Genomic DNA, 23,037 nt, shown 5'->3' with positions numbered 1-23,037 from the left:
ATCATAAACATGCATGTGAGAGAGAACTAAATGAGATCAGGTACACTAAAAGACTCTGTTACAGCATCATTAATCATAATTTCCCCAGAGCGGAAACACTCTAAATGCCCAATAACTGATGAATGGATAGACAAGATGGGGTCTATCCATACAGTGGAATATTGTTCAGCCACAAAAAGGAATGAACCACTGGTACATGCTACAACATGGATGAATTTGAAAACACCATTCCAAGTGAAAGAAGCCAGTCCCAAAAGACCACATATTGTATGATTCCATGAATTTAGATAATATGCCCAGATTAGGCAAATTCATAGAGATGGAAACATCAGTGGTTGCCTGGGACTAATGTGCTGGGGGTGAAAGCTAAAGGGTACAAGGTTTCTGTTTGGAGTGATGAAAATGTTCCAAAACTGATTGTGGTGATGGTTGTACAACTCTTTGAATAGACTAAAAACCATTGAATTTTGCGCTTTACGTGAGTCAAACAGTATATGAGTTATATCTCAACAAAGCTTATCTTAAAAAAATACTTCATTATATTCCAATCTGTAGATGAAAAGGATTGTTGGCTTCTATGATCATCATCTTCATCACTACCAGGATCATCAGCATCACTGTATTATTATCACAACCATCATCATGGTCTTGGAAAGAGGAATGGGTATCTTGTATTTTCTTTATAGCGCTAGTACACCTGATGCAGGTATGCTCATATCTAGAATGAAAGTTCAGCAAGACCAAGGAGGGTCTGTTCTGTTCCAGGGTCTAAAACAGTGCCTGGTACAGAGTGAGAGCTTAACAATGGACAAAAATTCATTTTGTTGAATACATGAATTCAGATATTCTGATTTCTAACCCATGCCTGTGACCATCACACTAACTCTACCCTATTAATGAATAGATCATTATTATTTGCAGGAAATAGTTTAAAAAGCAAACAAACGAAAACGCAACCTGAATGTATTGAGATTTCTGACCCAATTTTGCCATAATTATCCAGTAGAAGCATTAAAAAAGTGGGACCAGGGCTTCCCTGGTGGCGCAGTGGTTAAGAATCCACCTGCCAATGCAGAGGACACCGGTTTGAGTCCTGGTCTGGGAAGATCCCACATGCCACGGAGCACCTAAGCTCGTGCACCACAACTACTAAGCCTGCGCTCTAGAGCCCATGTGCCACAACTACTGAAGCCCACGCGCTCTAGAGCCCGTGCTCCGCAACAAGAGAAGCCACCGCAACGAGAAGGCTGCGCACCGCAACAAAGAGTAGCCCCCACTCACCACAACTAGAGAAAACCCGCGCGCAGCAGCGAAGACCCAATGCAGCCAAAAATAAATTAATTAATTAAATTTTTAAAAAAAGGAGGACCACAAAACTCAAGCTTATCACTTTAGTATCTAAAAGGCATTTTCTTTTTATTTATTTATTTATCTATTTATTTAGTTGCACCGGGTCTTAGTTACAGCAGGCGGGCTCCTTAGTTGTGGCATGCAAACTCTTAGTTCCAGCATGCGAACTCTTAGTTGAGGCATGCACGTGGGATCTAGTTCCCTGACCAGGGATCGAACCCAGGCCCCCTGTATTGGGAACACAGAGTCTTAACCACTGTGCCACCAGGGAAGTCCTGCATTTTCTTTTTAAATTTCAATACAACACTCTTAAGGGAAATGGAAAAGTTCTCAAGATGTCCCAGAACTACATGATCCAAGCAATTCTTGCACAGTTTGGGCTACAGAATTTGCTGAAATGTTGTCAGGGGTATTTTCTAGGTAATACACAGGGTCAGGAGAGTTTTTTCTTTTAAGATCATCAAGTTTCCTTTTTAAAAAAAGTCAGTCAAGGGGTTGTTCAATATCAATGAACAAACCACATTAATAGAACAAAGGGTCAGGAGATTTTTTTCTTTTAGGATCATCAAGTTTCCTTTTAAAAAAAAGTCAAGGGGTTGTTCAATATCAATGAACAAACCACATTACTAGAACAAAGGGAAAAAACACATGATCCTCTCAATGAACACAGAAAAAGCATTTGACAAAAATCCAACACCCTTGGGAATTCCCTGGTGGACCAGTGGTTAGGAATCTGCGGTTTCACAGCCAAGGGCCCGGATTCAATCCCTGGTTGGGGAACTAAGGTCTCACAAGCTGCACGGCACAGCCAAAAAAAAAAAAAAAAAAAAAAAGATCCAACAACCATTAATAACAACATTCAGAAAAGTAGGAATAGGAAAGAACTTCAACAGAATAAGGCACATTAATGAAGAAGAACCACAGAAAATATATACTCAATGTTGAAAGATGGGAAGCTTTCCCCTAAGATCTGGAACAAGACAAGGATGCCCACTTTCACCACTGCTATTCAACATCATACTGAAAGTCCTAGACAGAGCAATTAAACAAGAAAAAGAAATAAAACGCATCCAAATTGAAAAGACATAAAACCATTTCTATTCACAGGTGACATGATCCTATATATAGAAAATCCTAAAGGACCACCAAAAAACACTAATAGAGGTAATAAATTAAGCAGTTGGTGGCTACAAGATCAATATGCAAAAATCAGTTGTGTTTCTATACACCAACAATGAACAATCTGAAAAGGAAATTAAGAAAATAACTCCATTTATAATCACATCCAGGAGAATAAAATATCTAGGAATAAATTTAATCAAGAAGGTGAAAGACCTATAGACTGAAAACTATGAAACATTGCTGGAAGAAATTAAAGAAGACCTAAATAAATGGCAAGACATCCCATCCTCATGGATTGGAAGACTTACTATTGTTAAGATGGCCACGCTACCCAAAGCAATCTACAGATTCATATGGAACTGCAAGGGGCCCCAAATAGCCAAAGCAATGTTAAAAAAGCAAAACAAATTAGAGGACTCACACTTTCCAATTTCAAAATTTACTACAAAACTATAGTCAGACAGGAATAAAGACACAGACCTACTAGAGAATGGACTTGAGGATATGGGGAGGGGGAAGGGTAAGCTGTGACAAAGCGAAAGAGCGGCATGGACATATATACACTACCAAACGTAAGGTAGATAGCTAGTGGGAAGCAGCCGCATAGCACAGGGAGATCAGCTCGGTGCTTTGTGACCGCCTGGAGGGGTGGGATAGGGAGGGTGGGAGGGAGACGCAAAAGGGAGGGGATATGGGAACATATGTATATGTATAACTGATTAAATTTGTTATAAAGCAGAAAAAAAAAGAAAAAAAAACTATAGTCAGTGTGGTATTAGAATAAAGACAGACATATAGACAAATGGAATAGAATTGAGAGTCCAAAAGTAAACTCATACATCTATGACCAATTGATTTTTGACAAAGGTATTAAGACCGTTCAATGGGGAAAGAATAGTCTCTTCAACATATGGGTCCGGGACAACTGATTTCCACGTACAAAAAAATGAAGATGGACTCCTAACTTATACCATACACCAAAATTAACTCAAAATGGATCAACGACCTAAATACAAGAGCTAAAACCATAAAACCCTTAGAAGAAAACATAGGGGTGAATCTTCATGACCTTGGAGTTGGCAATGGATTCTTAGATATGACACCAAAAGCATGAGCAACAAAATTAAAAATAGATAAATCAGACTCATCAAAATTAAAAACTTCTGTGCACCAAAGGGCATTATCAAGAAAGTGAAAAAACAATGTACAGAATGGGAGCAGATTTTTACAAACCATATATCTGGTAAGGGCCTAGTATCCAGAACACATAAAGAACTCTTACAATTCAGCAACCAAAAGACAGACAACCTGATTTTAAAACGAGCAAAGAACTTGAATCGAAATTCCTCCAAAGAAGATATACAAAGAGCTCATGAAGACATGAATCCTTAGTAATTATGGAAATGCAAATCAAAACTACAATGTACCACTTCACACCCACTAGGATGAAAGAAGGAAGGGAGGGAGGGAGGGAGGGAGGGAGGAAGGAAGGAAGGAAGGAAGGAAGAAAAAGAAAGAGGGAGGGAGGGGGAGGGAGGGAAGAGGGGAGAAAGAAAGGAGGAAAGACAATATCAAGTGTTGGTGAGGATGTGGAGAAGTTGTAAGTTACTAGGGGGAATGTAAAATTCAACTGCTATGGAAAACGGTTTGGTGGTTCCTCAAAAAGTTGAACATTGAATTACTATACAACCCGGGAATTTTACTCCTAGGCATATCCCAAAAGAATTGAAAACAAGGACAAACAAATACATAAACGCACATGTTCACAGCGGCACCCCAACTTTCTGATGCTCAAGCCTTGTTCCTACTCCTGGGTTTCTCAGTCAGTACACTACTGACATTTGGGGCTGGATACCTCTTTGTGGTGGGGACTGTCCTGTGCATTGTTGGATATCGAGCAGCATCCCTGGCCTCTACCCACTTGATGCCAGTAGCACCCTCCTCCCTCTCAGGTGTGACAACCAAAACTATCTCCAGACATTGACAAATGTCCCTGGGGGGTAAAATTGCCCTCATGTGAGAACCACTGGTCTTAACTCCTACACCTATGCACTCCTTCCCCCCTGCTTCTAGATTGTGACACGGGAGCTTCTGGGGAAAAGGTGTATTTCTTACTCATCTCTTGCATACAGTAAGTTCTCAAGACAAGTTTAAAAAGCACCAGCAAGAAAGGTCAGAGTCCTGAAATTACTGACTCACACGTGTTCTCTGGTAATTGGCAGATGGCATTGCCAAAAATGGTGCAAAGGCTATCCTGGCTTTACTGGAGGCTCGACAGCTTAAAGCCCTATATCCTCCCCAAGCAGGAGGTTATGGCATTGCATAAAGGTCATTCAAGACTGTGCCCACTGGCCACTCCCCCCTCACACCCTCTGCTGGCCACATGGGCCAAGTGCTTTCACAGCTCCACTGCCCACCCACTCCAAGTCAGCCAGTGGGTACAGACCTCCACTGTGGAAACAGCCTGTTCGCTGGTCTTCCCTGGCCAACTCAGAGACCTTTGGAAACAAAGACCAATTGTCACTCATTTCTGGATCCTTGTGCCCAGGCTAGTAGTGCTTGGTGCATAGTACGTGCTCAAAAAGTGTGTACCGAATGAATGATAAATCCATGCACACCCACTGAGCACCAACAGATGGCTTGAGGCAGGCAGGAATTTTGGTTTCAGGATCTCATTTCTGAAGGTGCATTCAGGAACACCAGGGGATCAAGCTGGGTGTCTCCATGGCAGTTCTGAAGTAGAGTGCCAGGCAGAAGACCTCATACAAATGTGGCCAACTTTAGGTACACTTTTTAAATGTACACATTGGAAATTCTGAGAAATAAGAAACACTAAGTGCATTACATTGAAATGCTGAGCTTCCCCCTACCCCAAATAGAAAAATACTTGAGTTATTGCTGAGGAAATAAAAGAGAAAAAATATGCTACAATGGTTTGGAGTTTAGGAACCCTGAGAAAGAATACTTTACGTTGATTTCCATTGGAAAACCAATCAAACTATGCAGTTTTGCATAACACAAGCACTTTGGGAACTTGCTGGCTGGTTGAATGGATGGTGGATGGGGACTGTGGGTGGAAGGATAGATAGGTGGTGCTTGGAGAGGGGTTGAGTGGATGGCCAGATGGGCAAGATGGCGAGACACATGCATGGTAAGCAATTGAGGGTTGGTGGGTGAAGTTGCCAAGCTCTAAATTGGAAGTTCTAATGAATGGAGGGACCGGCAATTCTCCCCAGTTCAGCCCCCTCCCTCACTTGGCAAATCCTTTATGATCTGATGTTATTCTGATAGGATCCAGTGGGCCAAACATCCCAAACCTACCTTGCAGAGGTTACCCGCACAAAAAACCTCAGGGTCTTTCCCTTTTCTTGGAAGTGTGATGATGGGGGACCCACAGGCCACCACATGAGAACTTTTCCCAAGTAAGTACATAGAGACAAATGGGGAACTCTCTGAGAAAGCTCCCAAAGAAACCCTCTGAGCCTCAGTTTCCTCGCCTGTAAAATGGGGATGCTGAGTCTTGCCCCCTTTACCTGTCTCACAGTTGCTCTTTGAATAACCTACATAGCATTTGTGTCAATGCTATCAGAAGCATCAAAAAGCCACCAAGCATGTACAGTGCCTTCAAGCTTCCAATCCTCAGAACAACTTGGTGGATCTTACGATTGCTATGGTCTTTATTACAGTCCCATTTTACAGTTCGGTAAACTGTAGTTCAGAGAAGTTCGGTTCCTTGACTTTGCTCACATCCAGGCCCAGTGCTCATACCTTTCCCACTGCTCCACCATTGAAACTGGATATACATAAATTCCATAAAGCGGAGGGTGTTCCCACAAGCACCTGGATACGACCCTAAAATCAGATACCTGGCTGTGTACCTGGAGGGAGGAGCCAGATGTGCACAGCGGTCTAGAAGGAGAACTGTGCATGTGGTTCAAATCCACGGGCAGTCAGGGCCAGAGAAGTCCTTCCAGTGAACCCTTGTGGACACGCCATGCCGAGCTGCTGCCCTTTGCTGAAACAACCCAGGTGACCTGAAAACCCAGCGAGGGCCGAAGCTATTTTTATTTGTTGCAAACCGAACTCAAGCAACAGCTGCCTGGTGCCAGAGCAGTCGTGGCCCTGACCATAACAAATGCAGGAAACTGCTCGCTTCCAACAGGTGCTGGCTGGCAGCGAAGCAAGGGCTGGAGAGGGAGGGGGGTCGGGAGTTTGTTCTCCAGCCACCCGCCTCCAACACAGCCACCCATACCTGGCCTGGCCTTTGAGGGACAGAGGAGGGCAGAATGTCAGCATTAAACCAGCCGTCCTGTTCCCCACTCGGATGTTTCCTCCCACCAAGATGAACTCCCGATTGCTCGCTGCCACTTACCGCCACTGTGGCCACGGCCACCGGCTCCACTCTCATGTGGGTCTGACAGGCTCCCACGGGGTGCCTGAGGGAACTGGGGCCGTGGAGTGTCACCTTTCAGCAGGAGGCTGGTGTCATGCATCAGTCCATGGGGAGGAGTTTGGACCAGCTCATGCTGGACACGAGTGAGTTTTCCCCCAAGTCAGGCGTCCTTATCTGTCATCCACAAATATAAGCCATTTGCCAAGGTCCTCGCCCTTCCCCCTCCCCCAGCTTCAAGCTCAAGTACTTAAGAGGCTGTGTATACTCTCTGGCCCACAGGGCCACCTCCCTCTGGCTTGCCACACTCCTGGACTTAGAGCCTACTTAGCTGCTCGTGTGGTCAGCCACCCCCTTGCCCAACGCTGAGCCTCTAGAGTTTGTTTGTTTTTAAACATCTTTATTGGAGTGTAATTGCTTTACAGTGGTGTGTTAGTTTCTGCTTTATAACAAAGTGAATCAGCTATACGCATACATATGTCCCCATATCCCCTCCCTCTTGCCTCTCCCTCCCACCCTCCCTATCCCACCCCTCTAGGTGGTCACAAGGCACTGTGCTGATCTCCCTGTGCTATGCATGGAGTTTTAAACACTCTATGAGTTTTAAACAGTCCCATAATCACGCCAGCCTCCTGTTCCCATGTGTTCATCTGTAAGACACCTGCTAGAAGGGGAGCATGAGTCCCAGCAGAACCTGGGTTTGGCCAAGGTGATACTGATGGAAAGAGAAGCAAAAGCATCAGGATGAAGTTCGAGGGCCTCTGGCTGGCAGGCGATGGTGCAACAACGGTTTGCAAATTCAGAGATCATTAAAGTGATAGAGGAAGCTATGCCAGGCCGCCAGTGCGGTCAAAGCTGCCAGGTGGATACTTCAACCTGCGCTCCAGCCCACAGGGCGGGGGGCATCACAGGTCACCCTGCGTTTCCCAAAAAGCCACTTAGCCTCCAACCTGCAGCCTAAGAGGGGGACACTTGGCATGTCCAGTGTCCTTGCTTTGTAGGTGAGCAGAGGCCAGAGGTCACATGTGAAGTTAACGACACAGCCATGACTAGCACCAAGGTCCCCCGCGCCAGGCCTGTGTGGGGTGATATTCACAGTAAAGAGCCACTGTCCTTGGGTACCTTGCTGGGTGCCCTGGACACTGATCTGGGTTCTCATCTCGGCTCTGCTGCAGAGCAGGGATGGAGTTCTATGCTATGCAAAGCAGCATAAGGATGCAGCTCCACGATGGAGTTCTCGACAGTCCAAAGTGGTCACCCATGCAGGGCGCTGAGCACAGGGCCAGGCGCAGTTCATCTTAGCGATCATCATTAGCAATCTGAGCTGAGAGCCTCGGGCAGGATAAGTCACCGCATGGTGACACTCTGCTACCCACAGAGTGTTGTCTCCGCTAAATCATGTCCCCTCTGTGAACCTCAGTTTCCCCATCTACTGGGTTGGCCAAAAAGTTCGTTCAGGTTTTTCCGTAAGATGTTAGAAAAGGAGGGAGAATCCCCAGCCTCACCCGCCTCACTCACCTCACAGGATTATTGGCAGGACCAACCAAGGTCTATTTGGTCACTAAACACCACCTTCCCCTTCTTGGTGAGCCAAAAGGGAAAGAAGGCGGCTGGTGATGGTGAGTAAGGATCCTCTTCCACCAAGGGACAGAAATGGATTCACGTGGGTGGGGGCACCCATCCGACACTGGTCAGGTGCTTGGATGGGACAGGTAGATACTCACATCAGAAACAGTCCTTGGACTCACTTCAGCTTTTCAGCCCCACAGGGCAGGTGCTTTCCCAAAGGGGAGGCATATCTGGGGCTTCAGCAGCCTGCGTCAGGCTGAATTAAATTCTGTAAATTAAATTCTGTCTGTTCCCTGATCAGTGGAGATGGTCCTGAGAACTCTGTGTGTGTGTGTGTGTGTGTGTGTGTGTGTGTGACTTTTTATGTTATTCAGAGAGAGGATATTCTTAAATGCCAATACAGGGGTTAAAAAAATGGAAGAAAGGGGACTTCCCTCGTGGCGCAGTAGTTAAGAATCCTCCGGCCAATGCAGGGGACATGGGTTTGAGCCCTGGTCCGGGAAGATCCCACATGCCACGGAGCAACTAAGCCCGTGCGCCACAACTACTGAGCCTGTGCTCTAGAGCCCGCAGCCACAACTACTGAAGCCTGCGTGCCTAGAGCCCATGCTCCGCAACAAGAGAAGCCACCGCAATGAGAAGCCCGTGCACCACATCAAAGAGTAGCCCCCATGCGCCACAACTAGAGAATACCCGCATGCAGCAATGAAGACTCAATGCGGCCGAATAAGTAAATAAATAAATTTTTAAAAATTTTTTAAAAGGAAGAAAGGAATAGAATCTATAAGAAAAAATAAAACTAATAAATGAGTTTAGCAAAAAACAAAAAAAAGGGAAGAAATGATAAGTTAAGGAGAGGAGGGTGGTAGGGGAAGGAGGTTATCCCTCTAATAAATCAGAGGGAGTGTTTTCCTGCCACCAGCATTTTCTGGTGCTAAGAGCTTCACACACATGATCTCATCAACTCCCTGCAGCCCCTGCAAGAGGTCCCGCTTCTTCCTCCCCTATTATAGGCTCCATCACTCCCCAAGTTCACACTTTTAGGACCCAGGTGGCCTCCCTTTGTAGCCTACGCTCCTAATCTTCATGTCCTCCACTCTCTGTGCAGAATTTCCTTCTATAAACCCTGAGAAAGGTCCTAAATCAGTGGACCTGAGAAGTGAGTGTCAGGGGGTACTGTTTGGTTTCTTAGAGCCACGGGTTTGTTTTTAAATCTCTGAGTCCACTCCCCGAAGAGACTAAAATGCAACCAAGAAATAAGTAACAAAACTACTTTTCTAGCCTTGGGGTTTTTCTCCTGGGAAAGGCTTTGGGGGACACAGGAGAGTTCAACCCAAAGGAAAAAAAAAAAAAGGCTTTTCAAATCAAGATTTAGCCACCACGCAGTGGTTAAGAATCCGCCTGCCAATTCAGGGGACACAGGTTCGAGCCGTGGACCGGGAAAATACCACATGCTACAGAGCAACTAAGCCCGTGAGGCACACCTGCTGAGCCTGCTACTAGAGCCCGTGAGCCACAACTACTGAGCCCACGTGCTGCAGCTACTGAAGCCCGCGCACCTAGAAGCCTGTGCTCCGCGACAAGAGAAGCCACCGCAGTGAGAAGCCCGCGCACTGCAACGAAGAGTGGCCCACGCTCGCCGTAACTAGAGAAATCCCACGCGCAGCAACAAAGACCCAACACAGACATAAATAAATAAATAAAATAAAGATAGGGATTCGGCCAAAGTTACTAAACCAGGAGCAGCGATTAGCAAATTGGTTCTATTGTGAAGGACAGTCATTTGTTTTCTTTAGTATTTTGGCATCTGAAGAAGAAATGTGCCATTTCGGGTGACAGGAGAGGGAGATGTAGCTCCCTACAGACTGAGAGACTTGAGAAGTCACACACCCTGTGTAACCTAAAAACGTCACCTTCCCCTGCAATTATGGCTGAGGGCATTGGTACAAGGTCATGTTTCCTTACCCCAGAGGAACCAATCAATGTTCAGAGACAGCAAGAGAATTGCAACCCTCACCTCTAAGAACAGATTCTGTTCTCTGTTATTCTTTAACTACAAACATTAACTAATAAATAACAACAACTATACCTCCCATTATAATGAGCACCTTGCATTCAGGATCTCATTTACTCCTCACAACATCCCTACAAGGGAAGTACTATTCTTATCCTGTTTCACAGACCAGGCATGAGAATCCAACCAGGCGTGAGAATCCAATGCCCAGAGAGGGGAAGTGAATTTCCCAAAGTCACACAGCTTTGGAGGTAGATAGAATCCAGCCCTGCTCTGCCTGACTCCAAAGCCTAGATTCATAAGAGGTGGAGGTGAGCAGACTATTGATTCAATTGATTAACCGGCTTCCCTCTTGGATGGGGGGAATCAGAAGTCTGGAAGAGACCCAGGGAGGGTCAGCAGTTCTGAGACTTATCACCTGTCAGAACATCTAGGTCTCTGGAAAATTTCAGCAAATACTGAAAAGCCTAAAGTAAGCCTAAAATAAAAGCCTTTAGAGTAAGCCTAAAATATCTACAACCACTTGATCCTAGAATCGAGCAGGTATGCAGTCTCAGGGGCCACCGATTTGAGAACAGCTTCCAGTAGGAAAACACATTTGAGAAAAGTCTGTGAATTTCAGTTCTCCCCCCCCCCCACCGCCCCGTTCGGAAAAGGCTCAGATACCACAAGTCCCAGGGTCCTCCAGGACTGCTGACCTAGAAAGGGGCACTTCCTCGGTGCCTGTCGCATTGCAGGTGCTTGAAACACCTGGGGAGCCAAGCCAAGCTTTTGATAGGGTTGACCTGTGCGGGGGCCCAGGCAAACCCAGCCTGAACGGTTCCAGATTGCCCCCTGCCTCGAAGAAATGTAAGAGGAGTGGGTCCCCCACCTCCAATGGAAAACTCACTCTGCCGTCTCAAAGGCCTGTAGGGCTCATGTGTTCCAAGCCTGTCTCACTTGAGTCATCCCTGTAGAAACTGCCGAAGTCAACTGTCCCACACGCCTGAGGTCCTGGTCCCCTGCCACCTTTGCAGATGGAAGTCTACCCTCCTTCCCCTCTATTCTTTCTGTGCTGTGAATTTGCGTTCAACCATCACTTGTTCACCAACGGGTAATTGCTGGGCACCTGCCAGGCATGGTGCTGGCTGCCATAGATATGGTCCAAATAGTGCAGGAATGGTCCTGCCCATGCAGGGTTTACAATCTCATGGGGAAGCAAGTAAGATCACGGCGGAATGTAAGGGCACCACCAGGAGAATCGCCACAAAGGAGAAGCGCTTGAAGAGCCAGTAACAGAGGCCCCCGTCTGGGTCTGCAAGGGAAAGCTTTCTCAGGAGTATCTCTGCTGAGACGGAGGGAGTGTGATTTCACCAGGCGAAGGTGCCAGGGCAGGAAGGAGGAGGAATAGTGTTGGAGACAGATGGAGCAGGAGATACAGAAGCCTGGAGTCGGGAGGAGACAGAACCTCTCCAAGAGCCCCACAGTCGGCCTGGCGCTGAGAAAACAGTGAGGTGGGTGTGGGGCAGCAGACAGGGATGGAGGCTGAGGCAGGGCCATGAGATGCTTCAGGGAGTCAAAGCTCCTTCTTGGAGCTATGGAGGGACAGCTACAGCGTGGGAGCCGAGAGCACATGGTACCGGCCGGCCGCCTGGGGTGGGGTCTTGGCTCTGCCACCTACAAGCAGAGCGGTTAACCTGAGCCTTAGTTTCCCCAGCCCAAGCAGCCCATCGGGGCGATTAAATGCACTCACACAGGTAGATTGCTTAGGCTGGCATAAATGAAGCAGGCAACCAGGAGGAGCTGCCGTGATTGCTACGGCAGCAGTGCTGACGGTCCCTGCCTCGGGGACCAGGGATCCTATGCAACACTTTCCCCTGATGTCGAGCTGTTATGGGATGGGCACCTCTTCCACCTGTTGCCCTGGCTCTGTTGGCCGAGGGCCTCCACCCGGGCTAGTCCAGGGCAGGGCCATTGCAGCATCCAGACTGAAAGGCAGTGGTGTAACTCAGGAGGAGGCGTCCTCCTCCCCATTTGAGCCACACACCACCCTGGGGATAGCGGCTCCCCTCCAAGGCTGTCCCAGAGCCTCCTGCCAGCTTTGGAAATCTGGTTGCAAATGTTGGAGCAGAATCGACTGAGCCCCAAGGATGATTTTCTCCCTAAAAAGAAGCAACCTCTCCTCTGTCCAGACCGAAAAGCAAAAACGGCTGTAGATACAGAATCAGAGAATCTGGGGGTTCAAGCCCTGGTGCCATCACCAGGAAAATCTTTAATGGTTTGTATTTGACTCTTGGGACCTCAACTTCCCAGTTTTGAAACATGCCAACCTCACAGGGCTCCTGCAAAGACTGGATAATGAGAACGCTTGGAAGAGCTTGTAGGTTGTGTGGAGAGCAGTAGCAGTAGCAGTCTCGAGGGCCACTTCCTGCTAAGGTACAGCGACACAGAAATGTCCAGGGGCAGGGAGAGGGTCTGAGGGATGGCCCAGCCCTTGGGATGCGCCCCCCACCCCGGAATCTCAGTTTACAATCTCATGAAGTGTAAGCAGGTCGGCCTCACTGATGGATCAGGTTTTGTGCCAACAATTAATCTAGGTCATTTTTGAGTTTGAAACTAAGACCCCTATGGGCGGCACAGTGTATTGGTCAGAGTACAGGATCTGGAGGTGCTAGATTCTTCATTTCCTGTGTGACCTTGAGCAACTTTCCTCGCCTCTCTGAGCCTTGGTTTTCTTGAGGATTCAGTGGGGATGGTAAGAATGCCTTCCTCATAGAGTTTTGGTGAGGTTTCAATTCACTAATACATAAACAATGCAAATCATGAAAGAACGTTTCATTTATTCATTTAACATTGGTTGCACTTTCCATGATGTATCAAGCCTTGTGCTAAGGGCTTTACCTAAGATCAAGTTCAAGCCACTGTTATCTCTCACATGGACCATTGCACCAGCCTCCTAACCCATCTGGCTGCCCCTGTCATGTCCCTCCAGTCCACTGTGCACAGAGAAACCACAGGGAGTGTGTAAAATGTTCACATATATAAGGAACCAGGACCCCTTGGAGAAATGGCTGACTCCAGGGCTGGGGCGGAAATGTAAACACAGAAGGCACCACCTGAATGGGCTTCCCTGCCAAAGAAAAGATATTTGGGGCCCAAAAAAGATGACAACTGCAGTGGATTGAAATACATCAAATATATTTTTGAAAATCATGAGGTCATAATGTTACTGAAAACAAACACAAAAACAACCTCATTGACACATTGGAAGGTTGCCATGGCACCACTTATTACTTTGGAAATTGACTTACAAAAAAAGGGGTGTAATTAAGCATTTATCCTGCCTTTCCTATAGGAAAAGACCCTGTATATTTCAAGGTTACCAAACGGTGGGTGAAAGTTGTAAGTTATAGCTAATAAACGCAGAAGGATTGGTAGAGGTAGAAAACCACCATCCACAATCAGCAATGAAATAAAATGTTTTAGGCTCCGGCCATCAGTGGCTTGTAAAACCATCTGGTGAAAGGTTGATGGGGCATTTCACAATGGAGATCAGGCTGCCATCCCCAAACTCTCTGATGAGTCAACATCACTAAAAGTGGGATGACTATGGAAAGGGTGTGGAGAAAAGGGAACCCTCTTGCACTGTTGGTGGGAATGTAAACTGATACAGCTACTATGGAGAACAGTATGGAGGTTCCTTAAAAAACTAAAAATAGAATTATCATATGACCCAGCAATCCCACTACTGGGCATATACGCCGAGAAAACCATAATTCAAAAAGACACATGCACCCCAATGTTCATTGCAGCACTATTTACAATAGCCAGGACATGGAAGCAACCTAAATGCCCATCGACAGACGAATGGATAAAGAAGATGTGGTACACATATACAATGGAATATTACTCAGTCATAAAAAGGAACGAAATTGGGTCATTTGTAGAGACACGGATGGACCTAGAGACTATCATACAGAGTGAAGTAAGTCAGAAAGAGAAAAACAAATATCGTATATTAACACATATATGTGGAATCTAGAAAAATGGTACAGATGAACTGGTTTGCAAGGCAGAAATAAAGACTCAGATATAGAGAACAAATATATGGACACCAAGGGGGGAAAGCTGGGGCAGGGGGGATGAATTGGGAGATTGAGACTGACATATATACACTAATATGTATAAAATAGATAACTAATAAGAACCTGCTCTATAAAAAATAAAAATAAAAATTAAAAAAAAAGTGGGATGACTAGCCATTCTGTTCTAGTCATATGACATGACACAATGCACTGGATTTGGACCTGAGTTGATTCAAACCTCTAGATTTAATACTTATTAAGAGGGACAGAGGATGAGTTCCCTGGTGGCCTAGTGATTGGATTCTGGGCTTTCACTGCCATGGCCTGGGCTCAATCCCTGGTTGGGGAACTGAAATCCTGCAAGCCGCATAGTGCGGCCAAAAAAAAAAAAAGAGGGACAGAGGAACGTGCTAAAAGACACTTGGAAGATGCTTAATCAGCCAAATCCAGGATGGGGAGAATTCTACAGGACAAATGGCTCCATTTCTTCAATAAGTGATGGGCATTTAATAATGGTGGTGACTATTATAGATTAAAAGAGACAAGAGGACGTTTTGTGGGTCCCGATGTGAACAAAACAACCTCAAAGACACCTTTGAGACAACTGGAGGACACTGAGCATGAGCTGGATACTAGATTAAGGAAATAGCATTAATTGTGCTGGAGGTATGGGACTTCCCCGGCGGTCCAGTGGGTACGACTCCGCGCTCCCAATGCAGGGGGCCTGGGTCTGATCCCGGGTCGGGGAACTAGATCCCACTTGCATGCTGCAACTAAGAGTCCATATGCCCCAACTAAGAAGCCCACATGCTGCAACTAAAAGATCCCGCATGCCACAACTAAAAAGATCCTGTGTGCCGCAGCTAAGACCCAGCGCAGCCTAAATAAATAAATAAATAATTGTGCTGGAGGTAGATAATCATGGCAATGGCTTTTTTAAAAAGTCCTTATAGGGCTTCCCTGGTGGCACGGTGGTTAAGAATCCGCCTGCCAATGCAGGGGACACGGGTTCGAGCCCTGGTCCGGGAAGATCCCACATGCCATGGAGCAACTAAGCCCACGCACCACAACTACTGAGCCTGCGCTCTAGAGCCCACGAGCCACGACTACGGAGCCCACGTGCCACAACTACTGAAGCCCACACGCCTAGAGCCCGTTGCTCCGTGACAAGAGAAGCCACCGCAATGAGAAGCCCGTGCACCACAACGAAGTGTAGTCCCCGCTCGCCGAAGCTAGAGAAAGCCTGCGCACAGCAATGAAGACCCAACGCAGCCAGAAATAAATAAATAAAATTTAAAAGTCCTCGTCTCTTTTAGGGATATGTACTAAAGTATTTATCTGGCTCTGAGATTTGCTTGAAAATACTCCAGAAAAACAGAACTCGAGCTACTGATACGTACATTGAAGTATTCAGGGGGAAAGGTACTGATGTTTGCAATTTATAAGAAATGTGTATATCCCTGATCAGGGAACTAAGATCCCACATGCCGAGTGGTGTGGCCAAAAAGAAAAAAAAAAGAAATGTGTAAAAAGTGTAGGTAGAGAAATAGACATGTGACCAAGCAAATAGAGTAAATAGGGTTTAAAAAACTTTTTTTTAATTAATTTTATTTTTGGCTGTGTTGGATCTCTGTTGCTGTGCGTGGGCTTTCTCTAGTTGCAGCGAGCGGGGGCTACTTTTCGTTGCAGTGCTCGGGCTTCTCATTGAGGTGGCTTTTCTTGTTGTGGAGCACGGGCTCTAGGCATACGGGCTTCAGTAGTTGCAGGCTCTAGAGCACAGGCTCGGTAGTTGTGGTGCAGGGGCTTAGTTGCTCCGCATCATGTGAGATCTTCCCGGACCAGGGCTCGAACCCATGTCTGCTGCACTGGCAGGCGGATTCTTAGCCACTGAGCCACCAGGGAAGTCCTGAGTAAACTGTTAATGGCAGAATCTAAGTGGTGGGTTTATGGGTGCTTGCTGTAAAATTCTTTCAACGTTGTTGTATGTCTGAAAATGTTCATAATAAAATGTTGGGAGGAAAATACAGGGGAAAAGGTGTATGTGTGACTAGGAGAAACTAGAAGAGCAGAAAGTTGATAGTTATTGAAGGGGGTGGTGAATATGTAGCAGCTTGTTGTGCTATTCACTCTACCTCTGAATGTGTTTTTCAAAAAGGTTAATTTTCTATACTAAAAAGTTTAAAAACACATAAAGCAAGATGTAAGGCACCCAGCCTACTAGTTAGAACCTGAATACCAGTAGTTAATATTTACTAATACTATGTGTCAGGTTCTGTACTGAGCATTTTCTTTCTTTTTTTTTCTTTTCTTTTTTTTAATTGAAGTGTAGTTGATTTACAATGTTGTGTTAGTTTCTGGTGTACAGCAAAGTGAATTAGTTATATATATATATAAACTGATTATATATAATCAGTTTATATATATATATATACAGACATAAGGGAAGAGATGTCAATTATATATTATATAATTATATAAGGATGTCAATTATATAATCAGTTATATATATATTCTCTTTCAGATTCTTTTTTATTAAAGGTTATTACAAGATATTGAATATACTTCCCTGTGCTATACAGTAGGTCCTTGTTCTTTATTTATTCTCTATATAGTACATATCCCAAACTCTTAATTTATCCCTCCCCCACCCTTCCCCTTTGGTAACCATGTTTTCTATGTCTGTGAGCCTATTTGTTTTGTAAATAAGTTCATTTGTATCATTCTTTTAGATTCCACATATAAGTAATATCATATGATATTTGTCTTTGCCTGACTTACTTCACTTCGTTTTAAAATCTCTAGGTCCATCCCTGTTGCTGCAGATGGCGTTATTTCATTCTTTTTATAGGTACCACATCTTTTATTTTTTAATAGATCTTTATTGGAGTATAACTGCTTCACAATACTGTGTTAGTTTCTGTTGTACACCAAAGTGAATCAGCCATAGGCATACACATGTCCCCATATCCCCTCCCTCTTGCATCTCCCTCCCTCCCACCCTCCCTATCCCACCCCTCTAGGTGGTCACAAAGCACCGAGCTGATCTCCCTGGGCTATGCTGCTGCTTCCCACTAGCTAACTATTTACAATAGCCAGGACGTGGAACCAACCTAAATGTACCACATCTTCTTTATCCATCCTTTGTCAGTGAACATTTAGGCTGCTTCCATGTCTTAGCTATTGTAAATAGTGCTGCTTTGAACATTGGGGTGCATGGATCTTTTCGAATTAGAGTTTTCATCTTTTCTGGATATATGCCTTGTACTGAGCATCTTCTAATCGTGACCTCACTCTGCCTTGTGAGATCAGTGTCACCAGAAGCCATATTTTTTTTTTTTTTTTTTTTTTTTTTTTTGCGGTACGCGGGCCTCTCACTGTTGTGGCCTCTCCCGCTGCGGAGCACAGGCTCCGGATGCGCAGGCTCAGCGGCCATGGCTCACGGGCCCAGCCGCTCCGCGACATATGGGATCCTCCCAGACCGGGGCACGAACCCGTATCCCCTGCATCGGCAGGCGGACTCTCAACCACTGCGCCACCAGGGAGGCCCAGAAGCCATATTTTATTGAGGAAGAAACCCAGGGTTTGAGAAGTTAAACTCACCCAAGGGGACTTCCCCAGTGGCACAGTGGTTAAGAATCCACCTGCCAATGCAGGAGCCAAGGGTTCGAGCCCTGGTCCGGGAAGATCCCACATGCCGCGGAGCAACTAAGCCTGTGCGCCACAACTACTGAGCCTGCATGCCGCAACTACTGAGCCCACGTGCCACAACTACTGAAGCCCATGCTCCGCAACAAGAGAAGCCACCACAATGAGAAGCCCGCGCACCGCAACGAAGAGTAGCCCCCGCTCGCCGCAACTAGAGAAAGCCTGTGCACAGCAACGAAGACCCAAGCCAAAAAACAAAAAAAAATTCACCCAAGGTCATGCTGGCAGTGAGCAGCTGAACTGAACTTGCACTGCTTCCCGTGGTCCATGTGGCCCTGGTGATCTGGCCACAGTGGTCCCCTTCAGTCCCACAGGCGTTGGCCCATGTTCTGGAATGCTCTTCCCTTCCCTGCCTCCTTCCGCCTCCTGGCATGGTTATCTCTTGCTCCTTTTTTTTTTTGTCTTTGGCTCCAGTGCTCCCCCGCTAGACTTGCCCTGACCCCATGGGTCTGTCTTATTCTCTATGACACATCCCTTCCCTTATGTCAATTATCACCTGCTGAAATGACACCATATTTTCACTCATACTCTCATCCACCTGCCCCAGTGGCATGTAAGCTTCCTGAGGACCAGGACCGGCTTTGTCTTGCTCTCCGCTCCCCAGTGCAGCGCCTCACACACGGAAGGATCGGTAAGTACCTCTTGGACGCATGGATGCCCGCACCTGGCTCAGGTGTGTCTGATCGCCCAGCCCTCCTGCCTCCCGGCGCAGTCCTCCTGCCCCAAGGGTGTGAGTGCCAAGTTGAGGCGTGGGGCAGCCACCTGGATGGGCACCCTGCTCCCCCTCCCTGTGGTATAAGGGACTGCAGGAGACAGAACGCCCAGAATGCCCAGCATCTGCTCTGCGCCCTCACGGCTCCCTGTCCTCGCCCTCCTGGCACTCATCACAGCGTGCAGTCGTGTGTGAGGTCACTGTTACGTGCATACCTGTCTCCCCGCCTTGAAAGTCAATTCTGGGAGGGTAGCCGGGGCCTGAAACCCAAGTCTACCCAGATTTAATCTTTCCCCACCCCTTTCCTAGCAAGCAGGCATCTGAAAAAATGACTCTGGAAATAGGGCTCTTCGGTAGATCCAGTGTAGACACAGCGGGAGGAACGTAGCAGTTCTTCAAGAAACCAATGAGATTGTTGAATAATAATAAAGGCTAAATTCGTTGCACACTTACTACCTACCAGGCATTATGCTGCATAGTTTACATTTATCATCCCTTTAAAGGTCTGCAAAAACTCTATGAAGGATGTACTCCTGCCTTGCAAATGGAGATGAGGTGCAGAGGGAGAGTCTGCTGCCCAAGGTCACATCATCAAGGGGCAGGTCGGGGACCTGAGTTGGGCTGTCCAGCTGCTGTGTGTGCGTGTCTGTGTGTGTGTGCATGCGCACGTGTGTTTTCTCCATCCCTTCTCCTATACCCAGCTCCACCCAAAGCTGAGTTAGTGCAATCGTCTGTTAGCAGATCTCCCTGTTCCAATCCATCCAGAGCCCTGGGAGCCTGAGCTCCGTATACTCAAACACACACACACACACACACAGCCTTTGAACCCTGCTCAGGAGTTCAAGCCTGGAATCTTATCCTTCCACGATCCTCCCTCCCAGGATTCTTGAAAGGAAGGGAGGAAGGCATTAAATTGTTCCACGCTTCTCAAGTGGTGGCTGTGCGGTACAAAAGACGGTCCCCATCCTTGCCAAATCCCAAAGTCACATCCTGGAGAGTCCCACTGCAGGTGAGCACAGGAAAGGCTCTGACAAGTCCTGCTGGAAAGGGTCTGGATTCCCCACAGGCAGCCCAATGTTTCCTGAACTGCTTGGAACTAGAGGAGTTTTTCCACGTTGCACCGGTTATTCCATAGCAGGAGGGCTCCAGAAGCCGCACTTTATTGGGAGTGTGGAAATAAGAGAGCACAGCTTTCCTAATAACAGAGTGGAGGAAGCCTGCTAAGAGAGGCGTTTCCAACAACCGGTTATTCTAGCTAGTATTGAAGCCTGCGACTGATTTACTTCTAAATAGAAAGGAGGGCGCGTTCAAGGTTTCCCTCTGATATCACTGTCACTCATGATTTAATTTGATTTGAAGAGATGGCGCTTTAGTGAGTCCAACAGGACTGGCACAAAACCCCGGAAGAGTGTGCTTGTTTTCCTGGGGCCACAGCACAGGTCGGGGTGGCTAATGTGTGCTGGGTCCCCCAGGGGGGCAGAGAGCGGGACTTCTGATGTGGCAGTGACCTGGGTGGAGGCTCTGACATTTGTCATCTGACTGACCTGAGCCTGTCACCAAAATTCTCCAAACCTTGGTTTCCTGCTGTGAAAAGGAGTAAATAGTATCTCCTTACCAGGAGTGCCCTTGTGGGTAAACACCTGGCACATGCCAACCACTCAGTAATCCATACCTCGGTTTCCTTGTTGTACCCAGCAGCCCTGGATCCCTAGAATAATGGAACATAGACTATCTTCCTGGAGAACCATCTTACTCTATGGTAATAAGCTTACTGTTATAATAACAAAGAGATCTATTAGAACAGAATGTGAACTGTATATGAAGTTTTCAGATAAAATGCAAGATTTCTGACCATGCTTCCAGGCTTCCCCAAGGAACAGATACACTCTCCTCCGAAGTAAGATCTCTGAGTCAAAATGCAGAGGAAGCTTTAGAATAAGGTATCCCAACATTTCTAATGGGGATAAGACTTAGAGGAAACTCGATTTCAAAAGATTAAAATGTTTATTTCCCCATAAAGATCAAGTATCTCGGAATTCCTTGGTGGTGCAGTGGTTAAGAATCCACCTGCCAATGCAGGAGCCACAGGTTCGAGCCCTGGCTTGAGAAGGTCCCACATGCCGCAGAGCAACTAAGCTTGTGTGCCACAACTACTGAGCCTGCGCTCTAGAGCTCATGAGCCACAACTACTGAAGCCTGTGTGCCTAGAGCCCGTGCTCCACAACAAGAGAAGCCACAGCAATGAGAAGCCCGCGCACCGCAACGAAGAGTAGCCCCCGCTTGCTGCAACTAGAGAAGGCCCGCGTGCAGCAACAAAGACCCAACACAGCCAAAAATAAATAAATAAATAAATAAATTTATTTTTTAAAAAAAGATCAAGTATCTCATATAACGTCATACTCTAAATTCTGTCTCAGATCTGAAGGTGATTAGAGTCTGAGGGAGTTCACATGACACCAGAGCAGGAGCAAATAAAACTCTTTTGCATGAATATAAAATGCCTTCCGAGAGCTCTTCAAATAACGTCACGATTTGGGGATGTTTGCACCTCTGATCACCTGACTTAGGATTGGCTGGGTCTTTCCATTTAAAATCTGGAGGAGTCAGTAAAGAAATCACATTTTGTAAAGATCCCCCAAGACACTGTTAGAAGGAAAAATTATTTAGAAAACAATGTCTATACCTTTCAGCTTTTAAATTGAAAGACCTGCTTCCCGGGAACTCCCCCTCAGTCTTGCCTGTTTATGTTAAAATAACAGTAATGATTGATGTGAGAGATATGATTACGCACACAGTGAATGCCCAGAACAAAATGTCTGAAGGAAACAAGTTCTGGGGAGCTTTATACCAAACTGTGCCTTGTAAAAGGTAAGGGGATAGCGCCTCCCGGGAGGAGGAGGGATAGACAGAGGACGGTTCAAGAAGACGCCTCATTTTACCTTGTGCTGCTTCAAGACTTTTACTTTGTACTACGCTTTTTAAAAATGAAAGAAAATTGTGTCTTTCTAGCAACAGAGGACCACCAGAAATGCTTTACTCTCAGAGTCTGCCTTTTTAAAAAAAAAAATGAGCAACAGTCTGAGAGATTGGACATCTATAAGAAACAGAATTCTCTTCTTGAAGACAGAAGCTTTGGGGGCCAAAATCTCCCAGAACTGCCTTGTAGGTAAAACTAAAGCCTAAACTATTTTGGTGTGTGGAGCTGATGAAAGTTTGCACAGGGATCCCCAGCAACATAACCATTTATAGAAGCAAAGAAAAGGTCCTTCATCTACATTACATTTCGAGCCCTTTACATCAGCTTCCCACAAACAGCCGTGCCTCTGTGCCCGCATGCAAGCCTCTGTCCAGGGGCTGCCCTCACTATGTGTTAAATTCCTATTCACATGGACGCTGGCTGTATGGTCAGTGACCCCAGGGAGGCGGGGAACTCACTTACCACTATCTCTCCACCTTTTCTTTCCCGTGTCCTCTCAATTGTGCGTTCAGGCTGAGGTTTTCCGGGTTCCCTGTTAGCCGAGGACCTGAATCTCAGCCAACTAGCTGCTCACTGCCGTGACTGTAAATGTCACTTTTAGATTAACTGGCCCCTGCCATTTAAAAATATCCCCAGAGCGCTTAACTTTCAAGACTCTGAAGAGGAGGCATAACCCAGGTGAAGCGGGAGCAGTTCTGCCTCCCTCCTTTTAATCCCATCACTCGCTTTATTTCAAAATCCCTAGATATCTAAGCCACGGCGCAGCTAAAGTCCAAGCTGTCGTCAGCAATACAAAGTCATTCTGGCCCTCCTGTGACATGCTGAAAATTAACCCCGTGCAGGTTGTTGGGTGTTTGAGAAATGGCTTCTGGAACAAGCCCACAGTGAAGGCTCGAATGGGTTGAGATGATCATTATCAAAAACTCTCCTGGCTTCTCTCCCTGGAAGAGATTTTATAAAACCCTCTCAAGGAAGACGCCACTTGATGAAATGTTTCCTATTTTTCGGGACTTGTGGGGGAAAAAGAACCAAAACAGCTCCGTTCCCAGACAGGGTCAGCTGGCTCTAGCTCGGGCTGGCTGGTGGGGAAGACAGAAATCCAGCCTATGCCACAGTGACAGAGTGTTCTACAGC

General features: G+C 46.4%; 1 protein-coding gene across 1 annotated transcript in view; it reads right to left on the bottom strand.

Moving 5' to 3' along the window:
* Positions 1-22,601, bottom strand: part of ACACB (acetyl-CoA carboxylase beta) — a 121,667-nt gene extending 99,066 nt beyond the window's left edge. Inside the window, exon 1 of the mRNA XM_082640282.1 lies at positions 22,366-22,601. The gene's annotated coding sequence lies outside the window, so the exon portion shown is untranslated. The remainder of the gene's footprint in view (positions 1-22,365) is intronic.
* Between the last annotated feature and the right edge of the window lie 436 nt (positions 22,602-23,037).

This window comes from Mesoplodon mirus (genome assembly GCF_964341445.2).
Source record: "Mesoplodon mirus genome assembly, chromosome: 13".
Classification (NCBI taxonomy): domain Eukaryota; kingdom Metazoa; phylum Chordata; class Mammalia; order Artiodactyla; family Ziphiidae; genus Mesoplodon; species Mesoplodon mirus.
The sequence above is the reverse complement of the archived record's forward strand: the minus strand, read 5'-3'. Positions and strand labels throughout refer to the sequence as shown.